Source organism: Rhinoraja longicauda, chromosome 5 (genome assembly GCF_053455715.1).
Source record: "Rhinoraja longicauda isolate Sanriku21f chromosome 5, sRhiLon1.1, whole genome shotgun sequence".
Classification (NCBI taxonomy): Eukaryota; Metazoa; Chordata; class Chondrichthyes; order Rajiformes; family Arhynchobatidae; genus Rhinoraja; species Rhinoraja longicauda.
The window spans coordinates 36,390,782-36,403,423 of NC_135957.1; the positions used below are offsets into that span (position 1 = coordinate 36,390,782).

At 45.3% G+C, this 12,642-nt stretch overlaps 1 long non-coding RNA gene across 1 annotated transcript in view; it reads left to right on the forward strand.

Moving 5' to 3' along the window:
- LOC144593968 (uncharacterized) overlaps window positions 1-4,544 on the forward strand; it is a 39,069-nt gene extending 34,525 nt beyond the window's left edge. The window contains exon 4 of the long non-coding RNA XR_013547308.1: window positions 4,312-4,544. This is a non-coding gene — a long non-coding RNA (uncharacterized LOC144593968). The remainder of the gene's footprint in view (window positions 1-4,311) is intronic.
- The last annotated feature ends 8,098 nt before the right edge of the window (window positions 4,545-12,642 follow it).

A 12,642-nucleotide genomic window follows, 5' to 3' on the forward strand; every position in this document is an offset into this window, starting at 1 on the left:
AAGGGCACTGATCTGAAATGTCACCTATTCATGTTCTCCAGAGATGCTGCCTGACCCGTTGAGTTACTTTAACACTTTGTGTAATTTTTTTGTAAAGCAGTGTCTACGATTCCTTTTGTCCAGAGTGAGGGGACCATTAGATTCTACTCTGGAGACACAAGGAACTGCATAGGTTGGAATCTTGCATAGAAGACAAAGTGCTGGAGTAACTCAGCGAGTCGGGCAGCCAGTCTGGAGGAAAGTTTTGGGTCAGAGCCCTTCTTTAGCCTGAAGAATAGTCCCGACCCAAAACATTGCCTACCTATATCCTCCCAAGATGCTTCCTGACCCACTAAGTTACTCCGCCACTTTGTGTTCTACATTAAATTAAGCTATTGAGTTGTGTAGAAGTGCCTTCCTTAGGCCAAGATGTGGATAAAGTGGCATTAGTTTCTATGAGAAGAATACATCAGCTCAGGACAACTTGTGAATGGGTTACATCTATAAATGGCCTAAATTTGCAAATTACTCTACCTTGGAAAGGGGAAAACTGAATAGCACACATAATCAGCAATCAGCAGTAGCAGCAGCAGCAATCAGCAGCAGCAGCAGCAATCAGCAGCAGCAATCAGCAGCAGCAAGCAGCAAGCAGCAGTAGCAGCAGCAGCAAGCAGCAGCAAGCAGCACGCAGCACCAAGCAGCACCAAGCAGCACCAAGCAGCACCAAGCAGCACCAAGCAGCACCAAGCAGCACCAAGCAGCACCAAGCTGTGTTGCTTGGGAAGTAGTGTGTGGGGATTGTGTGGAGATAGTAAGGAGTAAGACCTGTGTGATCTCCCGGACTAGTTTCGATCGCCTAGCTTGGGGTCGGAGAGGAATTTCCCGGATTTTTTCCCAAATTGGCCTGGGTTTTTTATCTGGTTTTTCGCCTCTCCCAGGAGATCACTCAGTTCTTTTGGGTGGGCGGTTGGAGCGGTTGGAGTAGCGGCCGGGCGGTAGGTTTAGTAACCGAGCGCGGGGCTTTGTTTGGAGAGTATGACTACCAGGGCAGTTTTTTGTTCTGGGTGTCAGATGTGGGGAATCTGGGAGTCTGATAGTCTTCCAGACATCCACATCTGCGCCAGGTGTGACGAGATGGGGCTCCTAAGGGACCGTATTAGGAACCTGGAGCGGCAGATTGATGACCTCCGTCTGATCAGGGAGGGTGAGGAGGTTATAGATAGGAGTTACAGGGAGGTGGTCACTCCTAGACCACGGGAGGTAGACAAGTGGGTCACTGTTAGGGGGGCAAGGAACAGAGGCAGGGACTAGGGAGTACCCCGGTGGCTGTACCCCTTGGAAATAAGTACTCCTGTTTAAGTACTGTTGGGGGGGACAGCCTACCTGGGGGTAACGACGGTGCCCGGGCCTCTGGCAAGGAGTCCGGCCCTGTTGCTCAGAAGGGTAGGGAAAGGAAGAGGAGAGCAGTAGTAATAGGGGACTCTATAGTGAGGGGGTCAGATAGGCGTTTCTGTGGACGCAGTCGGGAGACCCGGATGGTGGTTTGCCTCCCTGGTGCCGGTGTCCGGGATGTGTCTGAGCGTGTCCAGGATATCCTGAAAGGGGAGGGAGAGGAGCCAGAGGTCGTGGTACATATAGGTACCAACAATATAGGTAGGATAAGGGAAGAGGTCCTGAAAGGAGAATTCAGGGGGCTAGGAAGAGAGTTAAAAAAAAGGACTTCCAAAGTAATAATCTCAGGCTTACTGCCTGTGCCACGCGATAGTGAGAATAGGAATGGAGTGAGGTGGAGGATAAATACGTGGCTGAGGAACTGGTGCAGGGAGCAGGGTTTCAAGTTTCTGGATCATTGGGACCTCTTCTGGGGGAAGTATGACCTGTACAAAAAGGATGGGTTGCATCTGAACCCGAGGGGAACCAATATCCTGGCGGGGAGATTTGCTAAAATAACTGCGGAGACTTTAAACTAGTACGGTTGGGGGGAGGGACTCAAACACAGATAGCTAATAGGCAGTGTGTGAGGCAGGAGGCAGAAAAGGGAAACACTCAGACCCAATATGTAGGAGAGAAAGAAGGGAAAAGAAATAAAAACTGAGAATAAGAAATGATGGGTCCCTTAAATGTGTATATTTTAATGCTAGGAGCATTGTAAGAAAGGTGGATGAGCTTAGAGCCTGGATTGTTAGGGCGGCACGGTAGCGCAGCGGTAGAGTTGCTGCTTTACAGCGAATGCAGCGCCGGAGACTCAGGTTCGATCCTGACTACGGGTGCTGCACTGTAAGGAGTTTGTACGTTCTCCCCGTGACCTGCGTGGGTTTTCTCCGAGATCTTCGGTTTCCTCCCACACTCCAAAGACGTACAGGTATGTAGGTTAATTGGCTGGGTAAAATGTAAAAATTGTCCCTAATGGGTGTAGGATAGTGTTAATGTGCGGGGATCACTGGGCGGCACGGACTTGGAGGGCCGAAAAGGCCTGTTTCCGGCTGTATATATATGATATGATATGATGATAATCGTATGACATATATGTATGGCACATACTGAAATGTGTTGTAGTTAGGGTTGAATAAACTAGGTACATCTTTTCCAGCAGCAGCTTGTGTCTCTTCATTTTTCTCTATGTACTTTTTCGTGTCTCATTAGAAGTAAAGAATATATGCACAGGTATACACGTTATGGAAGGCCAAGGCAGGAGAAAGCACATCAGCCAAGGGTGGGGGTCACGAGTTAGTGGACAACGGACACTTCAGGATTTTCTAGGGCTGGAGGATATTGCTGCGGGAGGAAATGTAGTGGTCATGGAGGGTTTTAACCAACAAGTTTGAGAATTTGGGCAGTTTTGCAAAAGACAGCCAGTTTTAGTCGGGGAGCAGAAGAATGAAGGGAGAATGGGGCTTGGTTTGAATTAGGAGATGAGTTTGGATGATCAGATGCTGATGGAAAGTACCATGTAAAAAAGAGTTTTGCTTCTTTGATCCTAAATGATCAGTCGTCAGCTGAGGTCTCAGCTTTGTCCCCCTATGTCCCCATCTTAATCATTTCTGAGCTTGACGATGCTGAAATATTTTTTCTGCAGCCTCCTCCTTTGTGCTCAATTCTTTATCAAGGTGCCTTCATCCCAGAGAGTGGAGACTTTCATAGATCTTCAGTTCCCCTGGACACCCACCTCTGGCCAATGCTCTCTCCAGATCTATTCATTGCTAACTGCCAAGGTAACCTTGGCTATCTTAACCTTTCCACTCTCCTCTAGCACTTGATCCCACCTGTTCTGAACTTGCAGCATTTCATTCACTCAGAAACAAACCCCGATATCACCATCATTGACCAAGTAACCTTGTTTACAATTTATCCCCATGGACACCCAGGTTTTCGTATATCAGGAGCACATACCTTCCACACACTCCCTGCAGATTAACATGCTTCTTTCATCTTATTCCCAGTTCTGATAAAGGGGCTTCAACCTTCAAGATTAACCCGGTTTCTCTTCCCTCAAGTGTGGCTCGACCTGTTGAGTTTCCAGCGTTTTCTGTTTTATTCATGCTTATCAGTATTAAATCCAAACGTGCTTTAGAAACATGTAGGTCAATAATAAGAGAAAGGTTACCACAAGGATAAACTGTTACAGTCTTGATCGTATCTTCGATACTGACAGTTGACATTCAGATCATCTAGAATATTTGAAAGCTGTGATGTGCTGAATGCCTGGGTATTTGTACTGAAATTATTATTGTCCGTGTTATTTCTTTGCCAAGTGTGATTTAGAGACATATTATTGATGTAAACACAAGAAACTGCAGATGCTGGATCCTTGAGCAAAACACAAAGTGCTGGAGGAACTCAGCAAGTCAGGCAGCATAAATTCATAAGTTGGTTCATTAGTTATCAGAGCAGAATTAACTACTCCAGCATCTGCGGAATGGACAGACAACTTTTCAGGTCAGGTTCCTTCTTCAGACCAGATATTAATCATGTATACATGAAATAGTGGTATTAAATGAAATGCCATGCATCAATGACCCTCCCATTTTACCTATTTGTTTGGCTATAACAAAGTATTTTTCTTTCAGTAGCTAAAATAGGAAGGAGGTGGTCTTCTTGGAATAGTAAAGTTGCCTTTGAGGACCAGGTGTATTTATTTTAAGTTGCAGTCAGTACTAAATGACAATGTGAGAAAATGGATAAGAGACACATTTCCGATGGTGTATTTTGAGGGAAGTGTGAAAACAGGCGTTGAATATTCTCTGTGGTGATGACACATGCATTTAAAAGTTTGAATTTAGCCCACAGACCTGGGACTAATTGCTAATGACTTTGGTTTGTTCATGCCTGAAGGTGCTAAACTGAAAACTTGTGGATGAAACACTTGACTGCAATTTAAGAGTTGATTTCCAGGAGAAGTGAGTGGTAAGTGTAACGTCCTCTCAAACACCAGCATCAAGGAGGATGCTGGCCTTCAGGCCCTGTTGCAAAACACGAGGGACCAACAGCTTTACAGGAGGTGATGGTGGAGACGTTTCTGTGACCCTGGAAACCAGAGAGGCAAAGAATAATAATAATTGTACACAGGGCCGTCTTAACGCATGGGCCTGATGGGCACTTGCCCGGGGGGCCACGAGCATAGGGGCCCCATGCTGATCTGTGTATGTTAAGTGACTTGCAATAAATAAATACTACTTTAAAAATGTAGGTTCAATAAGTGCTTTTTTCGCAACATTTTCGGTCACTAAGTTCTTCTCACAGCGATCTGTAAGTGCTTTTCGCAACAATGTAGCACCCTAAGTCCATCGCTAAGTGCTTTTCGGTAAGTGCTTTTCGCCGGCACGACAGGGGGGGGGGGGCTGGTAGGGAAAGGGGGGTGGGGGAGAGTAACGGTAGGGGCCCCATTACACTGCTTTGCCCGGGGGCCCATAATGCTGTAAAAACGGCCCTGATTGTACATATCTCTGTCTTTGATGGAACAAAACAATGTGACTCTGAAGGAGGGTCCCGACCCATAACATCACCTCATTCTCCAGAGATGCTGCCTGACCTGCTGCTACTCCAGCACCATGTGTTTTACATAATGTTTCGACATCTGTAGTTCCTTGTGTCGCTATTTTACGGAATTATTATGAGAACCAACTACAGAACCTGCCCCGCACACCCTAGGACCCAGACTTGATCCTGATCTCGAGTGTTGTCTGTGCGGAGATAACACATTCTCCCAGAGTGAACATGGGTTTGCTGCGCTGCACTTTCATCACCTCTCCGGGTGCCTTCTTTGTGTGAGTGTGTGTGCATGATTGTGCTGTGTGTGTATGATTGTGGTGTGTGTGTATGTATGTGGATGTGCATGTGTCTGTGTGTGTATGTGAATGATTGTGGTATGTTTGTGTGTGCGCGCGCGTGTGTGGGCGCGCGCATGTGTGTGTGTGCGTGTGTGTGTGTGTGCACGAGCGTGTGTGTGTTTGTGTGTGTGCGAGCGTGTGTGTGCGTGTGCATGTGTGTGTGTGTGTGTATGTGTGTGTGTGTGTGTGTGTGTTCGCAAGTGCACCTACATCTTATTCAATAGCTGTAGGATATATTGGAGGTGTGAACTAGGAGCCAATGTAATTCAGGCAACTGTGGCTGATGGGCGAACAGATGTTGAATTTGACACAAGCAGCAGAGATTTGTACGAGTGCCAATTTATTGTAAGGCATGATGACAGCTACTCAGGAGTGTTATGGAATAATGAATACAAGAGTATAGATGAGGGTTCGGGTAACAGAAGAGCAGGGACATTGGAAACATAGGCCAATATTGAAATAGGCAGAGTTCACACCTCCAACACATGCAGCAACTCTTAAACTAAATATAGAGGTGTGTTGGTGGTGGTCGGGTATAAGTCGTCGACGACGACACATCCACAGGCCATGAAACACCTGTTGGGCTCCTGTTTGACTTCCACACAGAACTATTTTGAGACCCAGTACCTGCAGTGGTGTGTTCCCTTCCTGCAGTGTAACTACTACTGCCCCTGGTACTGACTGTTGAGAACATCACACTGTGGGTTCTCCTTTAACCTTTAACTCATGACAGGAGCTGGTTGCTGATGTTACTCCCTGCACCAATAGTGAATGTTGCAACCCCCCCCCCACCTCTTGCTTCCCCTACCTGTTTCTACACTTCTTCCATGTCCATTTAATCAGCGGTGGCACAGCGGTCGAGTTGCTGACTTACAGCAAATGCAGCGCCGGAGACTCAGGTTCGATCCTGACTACGGGTGCTGTACTGTATGGAGTTTGTACGTTCTCCCCGTGACCTGCGTGGGTTTTCTCCGAGATTTTCGGTTTCCTCCCACACTCCAAAGACGTACAGGTATGTAGGTTAATTGGCTTGGTAAATGTAAAAATTGTCCGTAGTGGGTAAAGGATAGTGTTAATGTGCGGGGATCGCTGGGCGGCGCAGACCCGGTGGGCCGAAGGGCCTGTTTCTGCACTGTATCTCTAAATCTAAACAAAACGTTAAAAAATCTAAATCTGCTGGGGATGAGGTGGTTCTTGTTCCTGGTTTCCAGTATTTTCTGTTTGTTTTGCTGCATGTAGGGTAGAAGCCAGACATTGCATAAAATGGCCTTGGCAAGGACTTACCAAGGTCTACAGCGGGTCTGGAGCACTTAATCCTGCCAACGTCATCCTGCTAGGATTATTCATCCAGGTCCTGTAATTACTAATTCTGTATTATAATCTCTACACTACTGCAGACTACTCCATCCCTGGAGAGACTCTCTCCCACATTGCCTTGATACTAGGGAGATACAACAAATGGCAAATAATGATTTACAAAGAAAAGATACAAAGTGCTAGAGTAATTCAGCAGGTCAGGCATCAACTCTGGAGAACATGGATAGGTAGCGCTTCTGGTCTGGACTCCTCTTCAGACTGGGCAGTGAGGCTGAGTCTGAAACGTCACCTATCCATGAGATGCGGCCAGACCAGCAAAGTTACTCCAGCACTTTGTCTTTTTTTGATACTTTGTGATTGTTAAAAAGTGGGCTCATGTCCATGACTACAAAGATGTTTCTAATGGACTTCCTCAGGGCTGAATACTCGGCCTGTTCCTCTTCATCTTACACACCAAAGATATATCCAACCGAGATTGATGGGCCATGAGGATTGGATAGCCATTAGTGTAGAGGTGTGGAGAGGATATCTGGAGAGGAAAGGGAAATGATCTGTGAGGTTGAGAGTGGCGATTAGACTGCAGGAAGATACAGATGGTCTGGTCAGCTGGGTAGGAGTTTACTCCAGAGAAGTATCAGCCAATGCTTTGGGGGAAATGGGGCAAGGCTGGGGAATGGACAAGTGAGGGGATACGGAGATGTTTGTGGATCTGTAAAGGTAAGAGGATGGATAAATATGGAAGTAAAGAGTTACATGGACTACTCTCTTTTATTAACTGAAGGAGAAATACAAAAGAACATTGGAGAACACATGTTATTCCACAATTTGTGGTCCTGAGTTCATTTAAAATCTAATCTCCGCCTCTATCACACGCCCACTACATTACAATAAAGCTGTCATTGCAATACAGGGCGTGCAGAAGAGAGTTATGAGGACATTGCCAGGAATGAAAAATATTAGTTATGAGGAATGATGGAGAGGCTGAGGGTGTTTTAATGGGGCAGAGGAGGCCGAGGAGTGACATAACGGAGGTGTGTAAAATTATGAGGAATGCAGATAGAGTTACTGCGAAGGATTTATTCCGTTAGCAGAAGGAACAAAACACAAAGCTTAGATTTAGATTCATCTGTAGAAGGATTAAAGGGGAAATGAGAAAAAGACATTTCACTCCAATGGTGATTTTGGAGCTCACTGTCTGAAAGTGTGGTCGAGTCATAGAGTTAGTTGTACAGCACAGAAATGGGCTCTTCGGCCCACTATGTTCATGCTGATCTTTTCTCCAGCTACGCTAATCCTGTTTCCCCACATTACCCTTCAATGCCTTGCTTATTTAAGTGTATTTCAAAATGCCCTTTAAATGTGGTAATCGTACCTGATGCCACCATCTTTCTATTCTGGCAGTGCATTTCAGATGCTAACCGTCTCTGTGTAAAAAGTTACCTCTAAGTACCCTTTAAATTTCCCATCATTCACTTTAAAACAAGGTGGGTTGAAGGGCTTGTTTCTGTGGTGTGTAGCTCAATACCCACTTGTGTTTAATGCCCCTACCACAGACAATTCTTATATAACTCTATCAACACACTCCTAAAGCTTCCTGCACACAAAAGAAAACAGGCACAGCCGAATCCCCATAGCTAATCTTTCAATCCAAGCAGCCTCATTCTGCACTCTCTTCAGCACAATCACAGCCTTCCCATCATGTGGTAACTGTGAGACACCAATCAGTTGATAGATATCACCTTGAGAGCAAGGGTTTGAGAAACACCAGCTCGTGTATTCAAGAGAGAGTTAGATTTAGCTCTTAGGGCTAATGGAATCAGGGAATATGGGGAAAAAGTAGGAACAGGATACTGATTGTGGATAGACAATAGGTGCAGGAGTAGACCATTCGGCCCTTCGAGCCAGCACCCACCATTCAATGTGATCATGGCTGGTCATTCTCAATCAGTACCCCGTTCCTGCCTTCTCCCCATACCTCAGCCATGATCATATTGAATGGTGGTGCTTGCACGTAGGGCCGAATGGCCTACTCCTGCACCTATTTTCTATGTTTCTATGTTTCTAGTGTGCAGAGAGTTCTAAAGAAAGAGTGTGAAAGACACCAGTCCATGTACAGATAGCCGTCTTGAGAGGGGGACTGAGATTCACCATCAATCAGCGTACAGATATTCCCCGAGAAGAAGGGTCTTGACCCGAAACATCACCCATTCCTTCTCTCCTGAGATGCTGCCTGACCTGCTGAGTTACTCCAGCATTTTGTGAATAAATACCTTCGATTTGTACCAGCATCTGCAGTTATTTTCTTATACTGTATATACTGTATATATTCCCCGAGAGACAGGGTCGAAGAAACACAAGTGTACAGATATCTCCCTGAGAGACGGGGACTGAGAGACACCAGTTAGTATAGAGATATATTTGTTTCATTTAATATTCACTTTTACAAGTATTTGAAGAAATAGAACCTATAGGACATTAACCCAAAGGTTGGAAGTTGAGACTAAGCTAGGTAGCTCTTTCTTGACTCATGCAGATATGATGGAAAAATGGTTTCCTTATGAATTATGAGCATTCTGTGGCCCCATAATAATCATCCATCAGTTATCCTGAACTGCTACGTTTGCATATTGACATTTTCTGGCAGATGAGAACAAGCTTATTGTCTTAATCATAATCATAATCATAATAGTACTTTATTAGCCAAGTATGTTTTACAACATACGAGGAATTTGATTTGCCATACAGTCATACCATTAAAAAGCAACAAGACACCCAAGTACATTTTAGCATGAACATCCACCACAGTGACTCCTCCACATTCCTCACTGTGATGGAAGGCAACAAAAATTTCAACCCTTCATTGTTCTCCCACGGTCGGGGGCCTCGAGCCTTCGGTTGACGGGATGATCTTGGCTCCCGCAGCCGGCGGTCAGGCCCTTCACATCGGGACAATTAAGCTCCCGCATCGGGGGGGATCTCAGCTCCCCGCGCTGGGCGATCGGACCCTGGGTCGGGGCTAGTTGAACCTTCTGTGACTTTGGAGCTTCCCAACATCAGTCTCTATCCGAGACTTTAGTTTAGTTTAGAGATACAGCGCGGAAACAGGCCGTTCGGCCCACCGATGTGCCGACCAGCGATCCCCACACATTAACACCCTCCTACACACACTTGGGACAATTGTTACATTTACCAAGCCAATTAACCTACATACCTGTAAGTCTTTGGAATGTGGGAGGAAACCGAAGATCTTGGAGAAAACCCACGCAGGTCACGGGGAGAACGTACAACTCCATTCAGACAGCACCCGTGGTCGGGATCGAACCCAGGTCTCCGGCGCTGCATTCGCTGTAAGGCAGCAACTCTACCGCTGTGCCACCGTGACTGGTGACCATGAGAGCTCCTCAATGGTGAAATCCGCAGGCCGCGGTTGGAATGTCGATCCCAGGCAAGGGATTGTAGGCTCTGATGGTAAGTCCATGGCCCGGGGTGGGGCTCAAAGTCAGTCTCTAGCAAGGCCGCCAGCTCCATGATGTTAGGCCGCAGAGCGACCGGAGATACGATCCGGAAAGCAATTGCATCTCCGGCAAGGCAAGAGATTAAAAAAAAGTTGCTCCCGACCCCCTCCCCCACCCCCCACATAAAACAAACCAGAGAACATTAAAACATACTTTTAAAACACACTAAAATAACCAAAAAGACGAAAAGACAGACAGACCGTTGGCGAGGCTGCCATTGCTGATGGCTCCACCTGGTGGGAAATTGTAACTAACTCCAGTGTGTACATAATGCTGCTATGAATATTATTTGATAAATTCTACTTCGATCTCAAGGGCAAATAACCTGAATAAAAACACTTTAAAATGAATTGCCACTCATGCTGATCAAGCTGAGCTATCTCTGGTGTGTTTTCAAAAACTCACTTCAGACAATCTGTTGTTTATAGATTCATTAACAGGTCTTCTGAGTTTAATCAAGAATTACAATCTCTTTATTAAAAAGAAGTCAAAAAGCAAAATAACTTCAGATGCTGGGAATCAGTAGTAAAAAAGAAACTGGTGGAAATACTCGAGGAAGTACTTGGTGGCGCAGGGGTGGAGTTACTGCCTTATAGCACCAGAGACCCGGCTTCGATCATGACTATGGGTAATGTGTGTATGGGATTTGTATGTTCCTCCCGTGACCTGCGTGGGGTTTTCCCAGGAGCTCCAATTTCCTCTCACACTCCAAAGACATACAGGTTTATAGGTTAGTTAGCTTAGTAAAATTGTAAATTGTCCTTAGTGTGTGTGGATAGTGTTGATGTGCAGGGAATGCTGTTTGGAGCGGGCTCGGTCTGCACTATATCTCTGAACTAAACTAAACTAAAGAGAGTCATAGCCCAAAACGTCACCTATCCATGTTCTCCAGGGATGCTGCTTGACCCGCTGTGTTACTCCAGCATTATGTGGTCTTGGTGGAAATACTCTGCAGGTGAGGCAGCGTCAGTGGAGAGAGAAATAGTTTAGGTCATTGACCCTTCAGTGGAACTGGGAGAGTGAGAAAGAAGTGCAGACAATTTGCAGGGCTCTTCCTTTGATGCCTATCCGATGATCATTGTTGGAAGCTCCATGTGTTGATGTTATTACAGGAGTGATTACATGTGCGATGAAAGATGGCTGATCATTATTTCTCTGTTAGTTCTAGTAAACACCTGCCAAGATTAGAGTGAACTGCCCAGAAATCTCCATTGAAATTTTAAGTTTGTAATTGGAGGCCAAAATAAAGACCAAATCAAGCTAAAAATTTTTTTAAAACAAAGTAATTATCAACAGAATAATTGAAAAACTTCCCACAAAATCTTTTAAATTCATGCATCAGAGCCAGACATCCCTAAGTGAGCCAAGAAGTATTGCCAACTCTAAATATCAAAGCATACTGGTTGTTACTTTGTATGAAGAATCATGTTTTAGGATGTCAGTGTTGACATTTATAGCCCATCCTTAATTGCCCTTGAAAAGGTAATGATAAGACAGCTTCTTGAACTACTGGATTCTTCTGCTGAGTGCTGCCACAATACTGTTGTGTAAGGTGTTCGCTAAAGGTTTAGACCCAGTTGCAGCGAAGGAATGGTGATGTATTTGCAGGTCAGGATTGTGTCTGATTTGGAGTGCAACCTATACGTCATGGTGCTCCCATGGAGGGGAAGCTGCAGGTGGTGGTGCTCCCATTAACCTGCTGCTCTGGTACTTCCTGTTGGTAGAGGAGATAGGGGTTTGGAATGTGCTGTTGGAACAGATGAAGTAAACAACATCAATGGATTTGGTTCCAGTATGCATCAAGTCTCTAATAAGATGTGAAGTTAAAAAGGTAAGAAACACCCCAACTGGGCATTGGGAAACAGATTACTGGAGATTAAATGCTCCTTGATAGGAATGTCAACACCATTTTACATCACTTTACTGATGATTGAGAAAAGTGATCCAGGCATGAGTGAAATCCTAACTCCACTGCAGGAAAACCTCAATTCTGTGTGCTAAATAAATCTGGAATAAAAAGCTCACATGGTGTCCATTAAATGACAAGACTGTCATTAAAGAGCAACTGGCTCAGTAATGTTATTTAGGGAAAACAATTTGTTCATCTGATCTATACATGTCCCTGGAGCCACAATCATCTGGTTGACTCTTCACTGCTCAATCAAATGGCTGGGCAATCCAATTAGTTATACCAAGCAACTATTACAGAATAAAACCTTTGCATCATTCCACCTCTTTATCTTTCCTTCAAGTTGCTGAATAAACTCAAATTTCACCAAGAGTTTCATCATCTTTGCTTCCTTACATGGCTCAGTGTCTCGCTGACCCTCTACTAGTTTAGAGATACAGTGTGGAAGGCCACTGGACAGGGAAGGATGAGCGGGTTGGGATAAGAGAACGAGGGAGTTGTGGAGAGAATGGTCCATGTGGAAAGCAGAAAAGGGGTCGGGGTGAAAAATAAAGACATGCTTGATGGCAGAGAACTTTACAAGGCATGGTGTGCA